This window comes from Ictidomys tridecemlineatus, chromosome 6 (genome assembly GCF_052094955.1).
Source record: "Ictidomys tridecemlineatus isolate mIctTri1 chromosome 6, mIctTri1.hap1, whole genome shotgun sequence".
Lineage (NCBI taxonomy): Eukaryota > Metazoa > Chordata > Mammalia > Rodentia > Sciuridae > Ictidomys > Ictidomys tridecemlineatus.
This window is the reverse complement of record NC_135482.1, coordinates 58,857,463-58,872,578: the sequence shown is the minus strand read 5'-3', so window position 1 is coordinate 58,872,578 and position 15,116 is coordinate 58,857,463. Positions and strand designations below refer to the sequence as shown.

General features: G+C 31.5%; 1 long non-coding RNA gene and 1 pseudogene across 1 annotated transcript in view; one reads left to right on the top strand and one right to left on the bottom strand.

The window, feature by feature from the left end:
* LOC144378655 (uncharacterized) overlaps positions 1 to 15,116 on the top strand; it is a 48,070-nt gene that overhangs the window by 29,904 nt on the left and 3,050 nt on the right. The gene's annotated exons all lie outside the window — the stretch shown is intronic.
* On the bottom strand, positions 10,764 to 11,438 carry LOC144378357 (ubiquitin carboxyl-terminal hydrolase isozyme L5 pseudogene; annotated as a pseudogene).

Sequence of the window (15,116 nt, the reverse complement as noted above, 5' to 3'; positions counted from 1 at the left end):
TCCTGAATGGTCTCATTCTTAATTGTCTTCCCTGCACTCAAGTTGCTGCTACAGCTTGGTTACTGTGGGCACAATATCACTGACCATTTATCTTTGATTATTTCCCCATACTCCAACTTTCTTGTTCAGACACTAAATTCCTAGAGATAATGGGGTTTTCCTGTGCTGTGTTTACTCTGTGTTCACTTTGGCATCAATATTTCTGTCCTACATATATATCATCAGAACCATTTTGAAGATTTCTTCTACTAGTCAGAGGAAAAGGGCCTTTTCCACATGTTCTTCTCACATGATTATCATTTCCATCTCAAACTGAAGCTTCATTTTTATGCACACTAAACCCTTAGTAAGAGAATGTCTTTGAGCAAGGGAGTGGCTGTACTAAACACCAAGTAAAGCAGAACTTCAAGAGCATGGTCCAGAGGATGTTTTTTTTCTGGAAATTAATGAATGTCATTCTATGGTATATGGATCTTTCAAGGCAAAACTGAATGAAAAATTACCTATATCTACATAAATTCCTTCTAAATACTTCATTTCACTCATCTGCTTAGACATATTTATACATCACCAACACCGCATATTTCAGTTAGCTTACAAGCAGGATCTTAACTATTTTAAGTTAATTAATATATAGAGTACTTGATCTTGCACCTGTGTAATTAAATTTTAGGTAACCAATAATCCCTACTGTTTCTCATATCAAAGCAAGATAGATTGTGACTTTACTCATAAAATCGATTGCTAAAATATAAAAAGATTACTAAAAGTCACAATTAAAAATAAAACTTAATTTATATTAAATGGAAAAAATGTATCTTAATTTCTCTAAAATGTGATGTGATCAGAAATAGATTGCTATTGACAAAAAATATTTTTCTTAATTATATTCTGATTCTTTCAACTGACACAAATTTTTTTTCCTACTGACATGATGAAGAAAATGACAAAAACTCTAGAATAGTGTGAGAGTCACTCCTCATAGAATGTCTTGGAAATGGTGATACCTGAATTTTAAATGTCTTAGTTTTCCTCTATTAGTAAATCTACAACACTGTCTTTATCTCTCTGTTGTCTCTTTCATGAAAAGTTTCATTCCCTTCACTCATAGACAAAACAAAAAAAAATGATTATTTTAGGTTAATGAATTTATAGTCAATGCATTGATGATTATGTCAAAGAAAATGATTTGGGAGGTAGTTGAGAACTATAAAAACTTTGTTTATGCACAGTTTTATAATAATGAATCTCTCAACTCTAACATATCATCAAGAAAATTGATTGTCTTGGGTTAGTAGTTATGAGTCAAGGTAAATGATAGATTTTTGTTTCCTAATTTTCAGCTTCATCTAATATATGAATAATGTAAATAACTCTATATGTCTGCTAAGTCCATAACAGAAGTCTACTTTTCACCTAGACAAAAATGTCCTTTAGTATTCAGCTATCTTTTGCCACTGTGCTTCCATAGGAAGGTCTACACTTTTTCTTACAAGCAGATTCTAATATAATGTTACCACAAAACAAAAATTAAATGATAATTGTTTTTGAATATGACTTTTTATTGAGGCAATTTGTAATGAAAGGAAATAACATTTGCTTTTGTAAGATTATAATAAGCAAGCAGAAATGCAAAACTGAAAATCATAAGTGTAGAAAAAACAACATACAAATGTTAAGTAAATACATGTAAATAGTAGTTAGTTTATACATATTGGAAAATAATAGAGTATGGGAAAATTGATCATCTTGATTGACAAAAACTTATCTGAAGAAGTTGACTCTAATAGTCAATAAATATAAATACATAAAATCACTATAAATTTTTTTCCAAAAGTAATACAATTGTCCCTTGAACAACATGGGTTTGAACTGCCTGGGTTCACTTCCATGCATACTTTTTGGAGTTTGTGACAATTTGAAAAAACTTGCAGACAGTCTACATATCCTAGAAATATAAAAAATAAAATAAAATAAAGCTATGTTATGAATGCATAAAATAAACCTAGATAATACCCTATTATTTGCTACCAAAGAACATATATAAACCTATTACATAAAGTTAAATTTATCTGAACTTCTCTATATGAACACAATTTGTAGTGCTATTTACAATGGGGAGTACTACCACAAGTAAAGATGCATAGAATAGACTGTGGTACACACTACAGTACTGTACTAATTTCATAGCCCTTTCTTGTTGCAAGTATTCCCTTAAAACACCCTATAATGCTAATCATTCCCCCCTGAGCAGTTTGTGTTAACTGACTGTCCATGTCCTCAAGAAGGCCACCAGTTAGCAACAGGCTATTAGCAATTAATCTTTGGGAGAGTCAAAGTTATACATAGATTTTCAACTGTGCAGAGATTCAATAACTCTAACCTCACAATTATTTAAAGGTCAACCTTATGCTCTAAATTGAAATCATAAAGTATTATAATATGAAATTCTGATGGCTAACTGAGGTTTTATGAAAAATGCATCAGACACTCATTGGAGATCATTTTTGTAGATTTTCACTAAACTATTTATAATCATTTTATTGTTCACATAATATTTCACAAAATAATTTTCATTCTAGCATAGGAAAATTTCATTTATGTAACACACACCCAAAATACACCTTTCTCATACTGTTTTTGTAATCTCATGACATAATCAAATTATTGTTTGTGTGTTATAAAATGATATCTAACATAAATAACCATTGATTTACAATAATATAAATAGTCATTCATTTTCATTAGTGAATAATCATCTTGGAAGTTGATACTAGCAAAGGTAAATGGTTGCTAAGAATGAAAACTCCTTAATATTACTGCATATTTGTACTTCCTTAATTCACATATCCATGGAACATTCCTAAAGTTCTAGACATTAAAAATATTCTCAACAGGGCAAGAATCATTCATGGAACATTGAAACACTTGAGATTATAGCAGGTGGTGATTGGCTAAAAAAAAAAGTTATAATCCTTAAGATGTGGCACTAGGATCCAACTAGTGGTAGAGCTCTTGCCTAGCATGCATAAAGCCCTGGGTTTGACCACCTGAACTGTTAGAAAAAAGTGAGAGTAAGAGAAGGAGAGAGATTCCTTATCACTCTTAAAGTATAAGTAAGAATCATACAACCAGATAACTTTGGAAGAGGCTTAATTGTAAGTGTGTGTGTGCTTGTGTGTGTTTGTGTGTGTGTGTGTGTGTGTGTACAACTGAAAAGATGGAACAAATAGATAATATTAGAATAGAAAAAGAAGATACATGTTATTTTTTTGACTTTCATAACATTTTCTATCTCATTTTGTGCTTAATTAAATTCTTCTAAGAATAAATGCCTTCATTTTTTTCCTTCCTTTATTTTCTTTTATTTTCTGTTTTCTTGTTGTTGTTGTTGTTGTTGATGATGATGATGATGATGATGATGATGTTGATACCAAGGATTGAACCCAGGGGCATCTAACTTTCGAGCAACATCCCAAGTCCTTGTATTTATCTATCTATCTATTTATTTATTTATTTATTTATTTTTGAGAGCGAGATAGAGTTTTTAATATTTATTTTTTAGTTTTCGGTGGACACAACATCTTTATTTTATTTTTATGTGGTGCTGAGGATCAAAACCAGAGCCCCACGCATTCCAGGCGAGCACGCTACCACTTGAGCCACATCCCCAGCCCCCTTTTTATTTTTTATTTTGAGACAGAGTCTCACTAAGTTGCTGTGGCTGGCTTTAAACTTGTGATCCTCCTGCCTCAGCTTCCTCGAACTGCTGGGAATACAGGCATGAGCTAGGGTGTCCTACAATGTTTTTCTAAAGTAATTTACTTATGTTTCTATAAAAGTAAACCACATTTGTCTTTTTATTAGAAGCATCTTTATAACTCAGATATGGTGGAGATATTTTGCAGTTCTCTGTAACTACTTTCTATATTATCTTTATGCTTTTGTAAAATTATTTTTCATCTCTAATTCACAATATGCTAAGGGAAATGTTTAGGCACAGTCATTTAATAATATTATTTTCAACATCTCCCAAAATTAAAATAATTAATACCATTAGATACTATTCATATCTCTGTATTTTAAATTGAATACCGACTTGTAGTACTGTGTTAAAGGAATAGACCTGAGTTGTACATAGTCTGAGAGTGTATTCCACATTTGCTAGCTGTGTGGATTAATGGAAATTTTACAATTTTGAGTCTCAATGTTTCTTTAGGAATAGGTGGAACAATTTCACACTTGTGTTATGATAACTGAGATAAAATAAAAAAAGTTTTCAGTCACTGGAATAAACTTTTGTTTAGTAAATCACAATTACTATTAGTAACCTTCCAAGAGTTGAGAATTAATTCCAACCAAAAGAAAAATCATCAACACAGATATTTTTAGAACCTAAGAGCCACGTGATTTATGGAGTACATTTGTTTACATGATTATATTTAATTCTCAAAAACAGTCTTGAAATTTCATTTGCATTTTAAGCAGAGACTGAAGCTTAATGAATTTAAATAATACACCCAAGTCACTAATCCATTGCATGACACATCTGTATTTTTGATCTACATCTAAAAACCTAAGCTCATACCTAATGTAATAAAGAATAATCTAATCATGTTTTGAGATGAGTATTTCCTCTTCCTTTCTTTTTAAATTATAGGTAACTAGGTAATGAAATGAAAATATAAACACTGACACAAGTGTTAGTATTTATGAAATGATCATCAATTGTGATTCAATGATCTCTCTTTTCCCTTGATTTCTTTCTCTGTAAGCTGGTATGATTACAGAGAATTGAATCTGCCCATCATTACTGAAATTAATAAATATAAATTATTCTTATTTCTATTACTTTTTAGGCAAAAGTTTCCTAAAATAATTGAAAGAAACAGTAAAAATAAATTCTTGTAAACAAGTGTTTCAACCACTCAGTTGGTGCTCCTAGGGAGTCTTTGCTTTATTCATGTTGACAGACTTTTTCAGGAACCATCATCTCCCATGTCCTGGCTCAGAGCCTGAAATGCCTAAGAAGTGTAAAAGTGCATTTTAGTGTGGTTACAGAGCTGAGCTAGAGATTGCCCACATGTCGAATTCAATAATTAGCTTGTTCTGTAATGTACTAACCTAGATACTGAACAGATCTTGAAATTTATAAAGTAGAAATAAAGAGTGTAACAGAATCAGATGCTCTATGAAATTTTACTAATGATTTCCACTGAGGTTTAAGTGAAGAAAAGAGAATTGAGCAAACGAAATATTGAAAAACTAGGTTCTCACAGTTGTTGCATTACTAAAGAAGATTTAAACCCAGTGCAATATATATATTTAACAAACAACCAAAAGAGAGAGAGAAAGTGGGGTGGAGATCAGAAATCAATGGAACCAAAGTCTTTTATCTCAGTCTCTAAAGAACATCCTTTGATCCTTCACACCTAATATATATTTTAGTATAGTGTTTCTAATTAAATATATTGCCCATATCATATTGGCTTTATTTATATGGTCATTATTAATATTCATTTGATAGTAGAGATGTGGAAAGCGCAAATTTTATTTAACAAGTTATAAATATCACTATTACATTTCATTTTGAAATCTATCTCAGATTCTTTGGAAAGAAAATAAGAAGTAATTTTGATGTAATATGTAAAATGAAATGAGAACTAAATAACCAAAGACATGTTCTTTCAGGAGAAAATATAGAGTTTCATTCATAAATAATAAACTAAAATGATGAGTTAGATCTCTGCAGATACCCATCATCCTCCATATAAACACATCCTTAGTTTAAGGATCAGGAATCATATATATCTTATTCAGTATTTAATTAACTTTCTTTCAAAGGAATAGAAATACTCATAATTTTTTCATGCTCATTTTATATTAACAAATGAAAACAATCCATTGAATATTTACAAATTTTTATAGAAAAGCACAGTATGCCACACTTAATTATTGATGTTCAATATCCTACTGCTAGAGTTTCTGAGTTTCTTTAAGTCTGTTTCTTTGGTCTTTGGAAACTTTCTATACAAATGATCATTTTTGTGTGATGTGCTCATAAAGCCTTCTTCTGTTTATTTATATCATCCTTCACAGCTCCTCCTACATTTCTTCAGAACTTTAATTAGTAGCAACAAATAGTGACTCATGATATTATTAATATTCACAAAAATATTAAAATTAACAAAGATTAGAAAAATATATAGATATTTAATAAAGTTGGAAACAAGGATAAATAGAGTGCATTCATACATTTTACTATGGAATAGTAATAATTTAAATATATTTTTAAAAGTATGAGTTTCCCATATCAGTAACTTATTATAAGAACTTTAAAATTGAGATTGTCACCAAATCTGGTCTATTTGATGGGAAGGTGGTTTATTACTTCAAGGTATTATGAAAAACTCTTGATTTCAATAAAAACAAACACAAAGTAAAAGTAATATTACTGGAGGAGGCATAAAGAGAATTGAAAGAAATGTTACAAAAGTAATTTGGAAATAATGTTTAATGAAGTTTTTAAAAATTTATGTATCAATAAAATGTGATTTCCCTTACTTGTTTTGTTTTAAATTCATTCCATATAGGGACATTGAGCTAAGTGTTTAAGTATATCTTGTAAGGTAATGTTCAAAAATACATCTTATAAGAGAAATATAAGACATAACTACTGCCCAGCCTAGAATAGAACATAAAATAGGGAACTGAGCCTGATGGCAGCATTTGTTTCAACAACAAACTCAGCCTTAACTGGATGAATCTTTCTATTAGCAGAAGATAAGATCCTGTCCTTTCAAGAATGAGTAGGGTAAGGACAGAGTTCACAGGAGACTTCAGCATAGTAAAGGTGTGGTGCGTTGGGAGGAAGGACTAGGGGTTCTTATAACATTATACAATGGATACTCCTCCTGTGATGGAAAGAGGTGATTTGGAATGTCATTACAATGAGCCACTCACAATGCTAGGTATAGCTTACTGAAAACTTCACAATCACTTCCAGAAAGATTATTACTAATAAGTATCAGAAAAACAAACTAGCCATGGATGATGTTGTTATGCTGTGAATACATAATTTTCTCAGGTACGATGATCAAATCCTGCTAGGGATGAGAGTAGAGTGTGTGTACAGTCAGGTAATTCCTAGTCTGTTGTTGTTGTTATTCTTGTGTAATTCTCTTGGGATAAAATGTATTTGTTACTATTTATCTAAGATAGCCTTTGACTCAGAACATCATCCTAATCCTAAGGTATTTTTCTCAGTGGTTAGAGAATATTTTCTGCATAGAAAATGTCTATACAATTTCCATTAAATGTTAAGCATATTTCCAAATGCTTCACATGTATTATTTAAATCTTACAATTATCAAATGAGATTGATTTGTATTGTAGATAAGAAAACTGAGCACAGAGGAGTGATTTTAAGAACCTAAAGAGTAAATTGGATTTACCACCAGATATTCCCATTCTTTCATAGGGAAATATCTTTAGTAATAACATTAAACTTTACCTCTAAAAAAGCATTAGAACTTATTATTTTTTAAATAAAAATAAAAATGTTAAATTAAGTTTTCTTGGGGTACGCTTATCTATTTATCTGAGGCCATCCTCAAATATTAATAACAATAATAAGGATATATTGCTTCAATTAGAAAACAAATTAAGTTGACTAGTAATAAACAATATAAAAGTGACACAAGTAGACTAAAATGTCATAAAATCTTGCAAGAGCTTTACATTCAATAAACCTCAAATTCAAACCTTCCAGTGTTCATTGTTTCCTGCTCCTTTCTCCCCTCTATCCTTCACACCTAGGCTGCTTATACCAATGGCACCAGGATTTCCAACTTCTAAAGAGATAGGAGGAAGAATTGGAAAGTTTATTAGCATTAGTAAATGTTAGTAGATGGCTAAGGATAAAAAATCACTTTAAATAATTATATGTCTTTTCCATTTTTGGTAATTTTCAATGAAACTAAACTATTACATAAGAGGAAATGTCTATGGAGATTGGAGCATTGTCCTAAAAGGAAGATATTTTGCAGACCCAGGTATGAAAGATAAGACATAACATTTGGAATCAGAAAAGTCTGGCTAAAACCTTAGTTAGCCCTACCATTTCAAGCTGTATAATACCAAATTATTTTCTTATTATATTTAAACTTATTTTATGCACACATATTAATTAAATTCAATGTGATATTTCTGTAGATGTATACAACATTCATTGATCATAATCAACAACCCTTCTTCCACTGTCCCATCAACCCACCCCTGTATCCTTCCTAATTGCTACTAATCACTATTCTACTTAGTTGTTTATTTTATTTTGTTTTGTTTTTTAGATGCCGCATATGAGAGACTACAGTGATACTTGTCTTCCTGGGTCTAGCATATTTCACTAAAAATAATGCATTTAATTCCATCCATTTTGCTGCAAATGATTTCATTCCTCTTTGTGGTTGAATACTTCTATTTTGAGTACATATACTACATTTTATACATCCATTCCTCTGTTGAAGAGCACCTAGGCCCTTAATATTTTCCAATTGTGAGTTGTGCCACAATAAACATGGGCATGCAGGAATATCATTAGTATAATGACTTCATTTCTTTTTTATGTATACCCTGTAGTAGCATGGCTGGATCATTTGGTAGTTCTATTTTTAGTTTTTTAGCACCTATGTGCTATCCTTCATAGTGGCTGTACTAATTTACATTCTTACCAACAGTTTATAAGAATTCTTTCTCCACATATTATCCTCAGTATTTCCTCGTGTGTGTGTGCTTGTGTGTGTGTGTGTGTGTGTGTGTGTGTGTATTTGACAATAACCATTCTAACGTGGTGAAAGGACACCTCACTGCAATATTGATACTAAAGCAGTTTTTAATCTACCTTAACTAAAGAGTTTTTCATTGTAAAAGAGTTGAAATTAAAGGGTCGTTGTCATTGTCAGGTGGCTTTCCATTTCCCTTGAAGATGGAAATGGCATAATATCTCAGCAAAATTCCAACTTCACACTGGGATATTTATTAATCATCAACCCAAGTTTTTTGTTTGTGCTTTCTCCTATAGGTTTGACAAGAGCAAACATAAACAACTGAAAGCCAGATGAGAAACCACACAGAAATAAGAGCATTTATCCTCCTGGGCCTGTCAATTATTGTAGGAAGATCTTAATAATATGCCTCAAAACAATATTTTAAATTAAGAACAAATTGTAATGCTTAAAGAGTTTTGGTTTTAAGAAATGATGGTAGTGATTATAGAGAGTCCTTCTACACCAATATGAACAAAATTAGTATAGATCAGTTTCCAAGAGCCACATAATGTACAATTTGATCACAAAGGATTTTTTTTGGGGGGAAGGGTTTATTTTGGTTTTTATTTTATAAAATACTACTGAACTGTATTCAAGCTTATAATTTTCTTTTCCAAGATAAATGCTAAAGGAAATTTTATAAAGATTTTTTGTAAAGGAAATAATGTACTATTTTCTTTATCATCATTTCTTAAAACACACAAGCCTCACATTTTCCATAAAAACACACCTGAACAGCTTGAAAAGTTTGCCAAATTGAGAGTAACACCAAAACTCTTTAAGCATTACAATTTGTTCTTAATTGAAAATTTTGTTTTGAGGCATACTATTAAGATCTTCCTACAATAATTCTATAATATGTTTTAAAAAATAACCCAAACACTAAGAAAATAAAAGGAGACACAGACACAAGATGCAGAGACAGGAAAAGAAGTAGCAAAATGGCAGAGAGGCCAAGCTCTTAAGCTTTATTTATATCAACAGGTTACTTTAGGTCATTGGCATCATCAGTTCATATTTTTCATTGTGTCATTAGGCAGGTTATAGAGTTAGCCACATTATGCAATTTATTTCTCAGCTACATATTAAGTTGTAATGTACAATATTAGAAGTTTTGTGTAGCTCTCAAGAAAATCCATTGTATAAAGTTTCTGTTATGAGGACAGGTTTAGGCTCAGTGAAACATTGTGGTTGTCTAACAAGAGAGTTCCTTTATTCCCAGGAACTGTGTGCCTGAGATCAAGGGCAAGGCTGATAAGACTCTAGTGGCATTGCCACAGCAGCTAGACATAGCACATGGATTAGTTATGTTCTGCAGGGCTTTCTAAGGGTGGGAAACAGAGCCAGTTGCCGAGCAGGAGTTTTCTCACCAGCGGAACACTTCCCTGTATATTCCCATGGTCAGATTCCCTACAAAACACTTTAAGAAAGTTTGCTAAAATAAAATTACAATGCATAACCATATTTTTTCTTCTGACAGAAATGGAAATTACTAGAAACTGAAGTCATGCTCTTTTCAAATGACCTCCATTAAAATCAAATAAGTGGTATAAGAGAAAAAATTCAGTTTTAAGAGCCTCAAAACATATATAAAAGATGGAAATATTGATTTTTTATTAATGATAAGAAGTTAAGATCTGACATTTAAAAATCAAAAGTATTTTTGCTAAAAAAAAGATGAGTTAGAACAATTACAGGTAAAAAATATCATTTGTGCATTTTTTAGTTTCATTAGTGTAGTTCTACATCGAGAATACCAATAACAGTTCTCAGATCCAATGGCTAAAAGAATGGAATCTGGGCAAGCACTCTCAATATCACTTATATTAATACTCACTGTATACATATGATTCAGGTAAGGATCATGTTTATTAATCATGCATTAAAGACAATGCAGTCTGGTACTATTAGCAAACATGCACTGAGTCAAATAGGATATTGCTCAAAGTTCCTCATACTTTGTGTTGCCATGAAAATAAGTGTAAAAGCAGAAATTTGTGCACAACCCAAAGTATTCTCTTCATTTGCTTTCCTGAGCTTTCTCTGCATTCTATTGTTCTTTTGCCTTTTCTATAAGAGGTTTTAACTGCTGGTGTTCTGCTAAAGTCTTGAACAATTCCATTATGCAAGGCAGATAATTAATCTTTCTTCTGATTTTTCAATCTTCTATCTTTTTAAATTTTGTACATCTTCTTCAATAATCATCTGATTTGGGACAAATTCTGATTGAATAGCATTTAACATATTACTACCCTGATCTGTTCCATAGGTTCCTCTGCAAGTTGTCTTTGTAACTCTGCTACCTTCTGCTGGTGCATCGTTTTTCTGTCAGACACATGACCATTAGGTTAAATCCAATTTCACCTTCACTTTACTTTTGTATTCCTTTTACTCTGACGGTTGGTATTGCGCTGATCTGATCATCTTGATTGTATGCAACTAAATCAATTGGTTCTTCTCTTAGTCCAATTCATACAGTCTTCCATTAACAGGAACATAACTAAAAAAGTGAAAAGCATCTTCTTCTTTGGCTGATGTCTTTGCATCAAATTCAAACGTTTGCTGTCTAAAAAAACTGTGGTCTGTCGAATTGCTGAGGGCCAAACCCTTCATAACTGCATTAAAACTTTGTGAAAATTCTTTAAACTCTGATAATGTCTCTCCTAAATGGACAACTTGATGGGTAAGGTTCAATACACACTTACAATGGCTCGAGTTGCACATGCATTTTTAATTACTGGCTTGGAGAAATATATCGTGTTAAGTCTGAATTCCTTAACACAGTGCATCCTGGTCCTTCTGGCTGCCACTTGAGAAGAAAAATTAAGCCATGAACTGGTTTTAATTTTTCAAAATTCTCAGGTTCTAAACTCCATATTTCTTCTGCTTGGGCCCCTTGGTAACCGAATCCCTTGAATGAGCTCGGTAAAGACCCAGGAGAGGCTGTCCATGAGGCACCACTCCCCGGCCTTGCAGGACTCACTGGCCTTCTCCTCTGTCTCCAGAACCAGCTGCAGTGGGTCACGGATCTTAGCAAACCCGCAGCGGAGCACTAATTCTTGAAACAGTTGTCATTACCTACGAATATAGAGTGTAGTTTTTGATGTAACTTTTTTCAATAAAACCTAGGGGCTCATTTAATTCTTTCAACAATTTTATGAGGTATATATAATTAATATTTTTCATTACTCCAAGGTATTTTTCTTTAGGTATATTAAATAACTCCAAAATTATATACATATGAGAGTGAGAGAACATAAAATATAAAACTTAACAAGAAAAATAAAATCAATTAGATTAAATCATGTTATAAGCAGGTACAAAATACCATAATGAATCCCATCATTCTGTATAATTAATATGCACTAATAAAAAACTTGCACATGAAAAAAATGACTGCAATTATGATAAATTGGTGAGAGTTTAACAACTTTCGGGAGAACTTAAATTGAGAGTCTAGAAATGACTTTAGAGTTTATAATAGTAAGGGTAAGAAATGACATCTCTTGTGATAATATTCTACTTACTTTATTTTTGTACTAAGCAAATCATATGCATGATTTATTTTATAAATTCCCTTAGAAAATAAGTAGTGCTGTTTGTAATTTATAGTGAATGAGCAAAGTGAAGTAGATGTTGAGAATTCAATATTTCAGACATTATACCTTGAAATTACAGGATAAGTCTACTTCTCTAATATCACAAACCAGATTCATAAATTTCCAACACTGACATTCACTTGGGATGTTGTATTAAAAGTTTCTGATAAGTACCAGAATTGTTAGAGAAATTTCCATTACTTCTATCATTATTATACAGGTTATCATTAATTATCTTATGACAGGTTTGGTGGATATTGTGAGCAAAAAGGCTGATTCTGCATTAAATGTTCTAAAATTGTTATAGGGAGAAATTGTCCAGGCAATGTTATCATTGATGATGATAGAAGGTTGGATTTTCTCCTGTTTACCCTACCAGAGTTATGATCAGTTCTGTAATAATTGGTAAATGTGAGCACGTTTTTGTCCTAAGCCTATGATAAAACTCTTCTTTTGCTGTCCCTTTAGTTTTTATTCTTATCATATTATATTTTGTGTTCTAAAATATCACATAATTTCTTCATTCAAATATTTACCAGATATTATCTCACATTATTTAACATGCATGAATTGTACAGTTTTCCTGATTGCTTTGTGCATGGACTTAAATCAGAAAGTAAACCCCTGTGTTTCTTGCATTTAAAATGAGAATCTGATACTTATTAAGATGAGGCTTAAAAATTTCCTAGAAACATGTCACCGTCTATACAAGTGCTTAATAAAGTGTCATTATTAACATTATCTTAAACAATGTAGCATACAACCATTTACATACAATTTGCTCAAAAATAATTCACTCTTATGAAGCCAAGTAGTGTTAATAGGACAACTGTCCTTGCATGGTACCAAATATGGTTCCCTTAATCACAATTACAACATCTCAGCTTAGTCATGTATAAATTAGAGATTATAAAAAAATGTATTTATTATATTTATATAATACTTTTATATTAAATTTTATTTAAATTAAATACAAATTTATTTTTATATGTATAATAATAAATTTTATTCAATTTAATTATGTGTATTACATTTCTTTTTATTTATTTTTATTTATATATAACAGTTTAACACATTACAATTCTTATTACATATATAGACCTCAATTTTTCATATCTCTGGTTGTATACATAGTATACTCACACAAACTCGTGTCTTCATACAATTACTACAGATAATAATGATCATCACATACCACCATCATTAATTACCCCATATCCCTTCCCTTCCCTTCCAAATACTCTGCCCTATCTAGAGTTTGTCTATTCCTCCCATGCTCCCTCTTTCTATCCCACTATGAATCAGCCTCCTTATATAAAAAAAAAATGGCATTTGGTTTTTTGGGATTGGCTAACTTCACTTAGCATTATCTTCTCTAACTCCATACATTTTCCTGGAAATGACATTATTTTATTCTCTTTTATTACCAAGTAATATTCCATTGTGTATATATGCCAATTTTTTTTTATCCATTCATCTATGGAAGAGCATCTATGTTGGTTTCACAATTTATCTATTATGAATTGTGCTGCTATAAACATTGATGTATCTGTAGTATGCTGTTTTTAAGCCATTTGAAAATAGACCAAGGAGTGGGGTAGAGGGGTCCAAGTGTGGCTCCATTTCCAGTTTTCTAAGAAATCTCCATACTGCTTTCCATATTGGCTGCAGTCCCACCAGCAATGTATGCATGTGTCTTTTTCCCACATCCTCACCAATACTTATTGTTGTCCATCTTTATAATAGCTGCCATTCTGACTGGAGTGAGATGAAATCTCAGTTTTGATTTGCATTTCTCTAATTGCTATCGATAATGAGCATTTTTTCATGTATTTGTTGATTGATTATATACCATCTTCTGAGAACTGTCTCTTCAGGTCCTTGGCCTATTTATTGTTTGGGTTATTTTTTGTTTTGCTGCTTAGCTTTGTGAGTTCTTTATATACTCTACTGATTAGTGCTCTATCTGATGTGTGAGGGGTAAATATTTTCTCCCAAAATGTAGGCTCTCTATTCACCTCACAGATTGTTTCTTTTGCTAAGAAGATTTTTTTAGTTTGAATCCACCACACTTATTGATACTTGATTTTAATTCTTATGCCAAAGGAATTTATTAAGGAAGTTGGGTCCTAACACCACATGATGGAGACTAGGGCCTACTTTTTCTTTTATTAGACTCAGGGTCTTTGGTTTTATTCCTAAGTCCTTGATACGTTTTGAGATAATTTTTTGACATGGTGAGAGATCAGGGTTTAGTTTCATTTTTTTTTTTTTGCATATGGATTTCCAGTTTTCCCAGCTCCATTTGTTGAAGAGACTATTTTTGCTCCAATGCATTTTTTGAGAATTTTGTCTAATATAAGATAATTGTAATTTTGTGGGTTAGTCTCTGTGTCCTCTATTCTGTACTATTGGTCTACCAGTCTGTTTTGGAGCCATTACATTAAATCTGTATAATGTTTTTGGTGGTATGGCCATTTTGATAATACTAATTCTGCTTTTCCAAGAGCAAGTTAGATCTTTCCATCTTCTAAGCTCTTCTTTGACTTCTTTCTTTAGGTTCTGTAATTTTCATTATATAGATTTTTCACCTCTTTCATTAAGTTGATTCTCAAGTTTTTTGTTTGTTTGGGTTTTTTTTTTTTAGACTACTGAGAATGGGGTAGTTTTTCTCATTTCCCTTTCAGAGGAT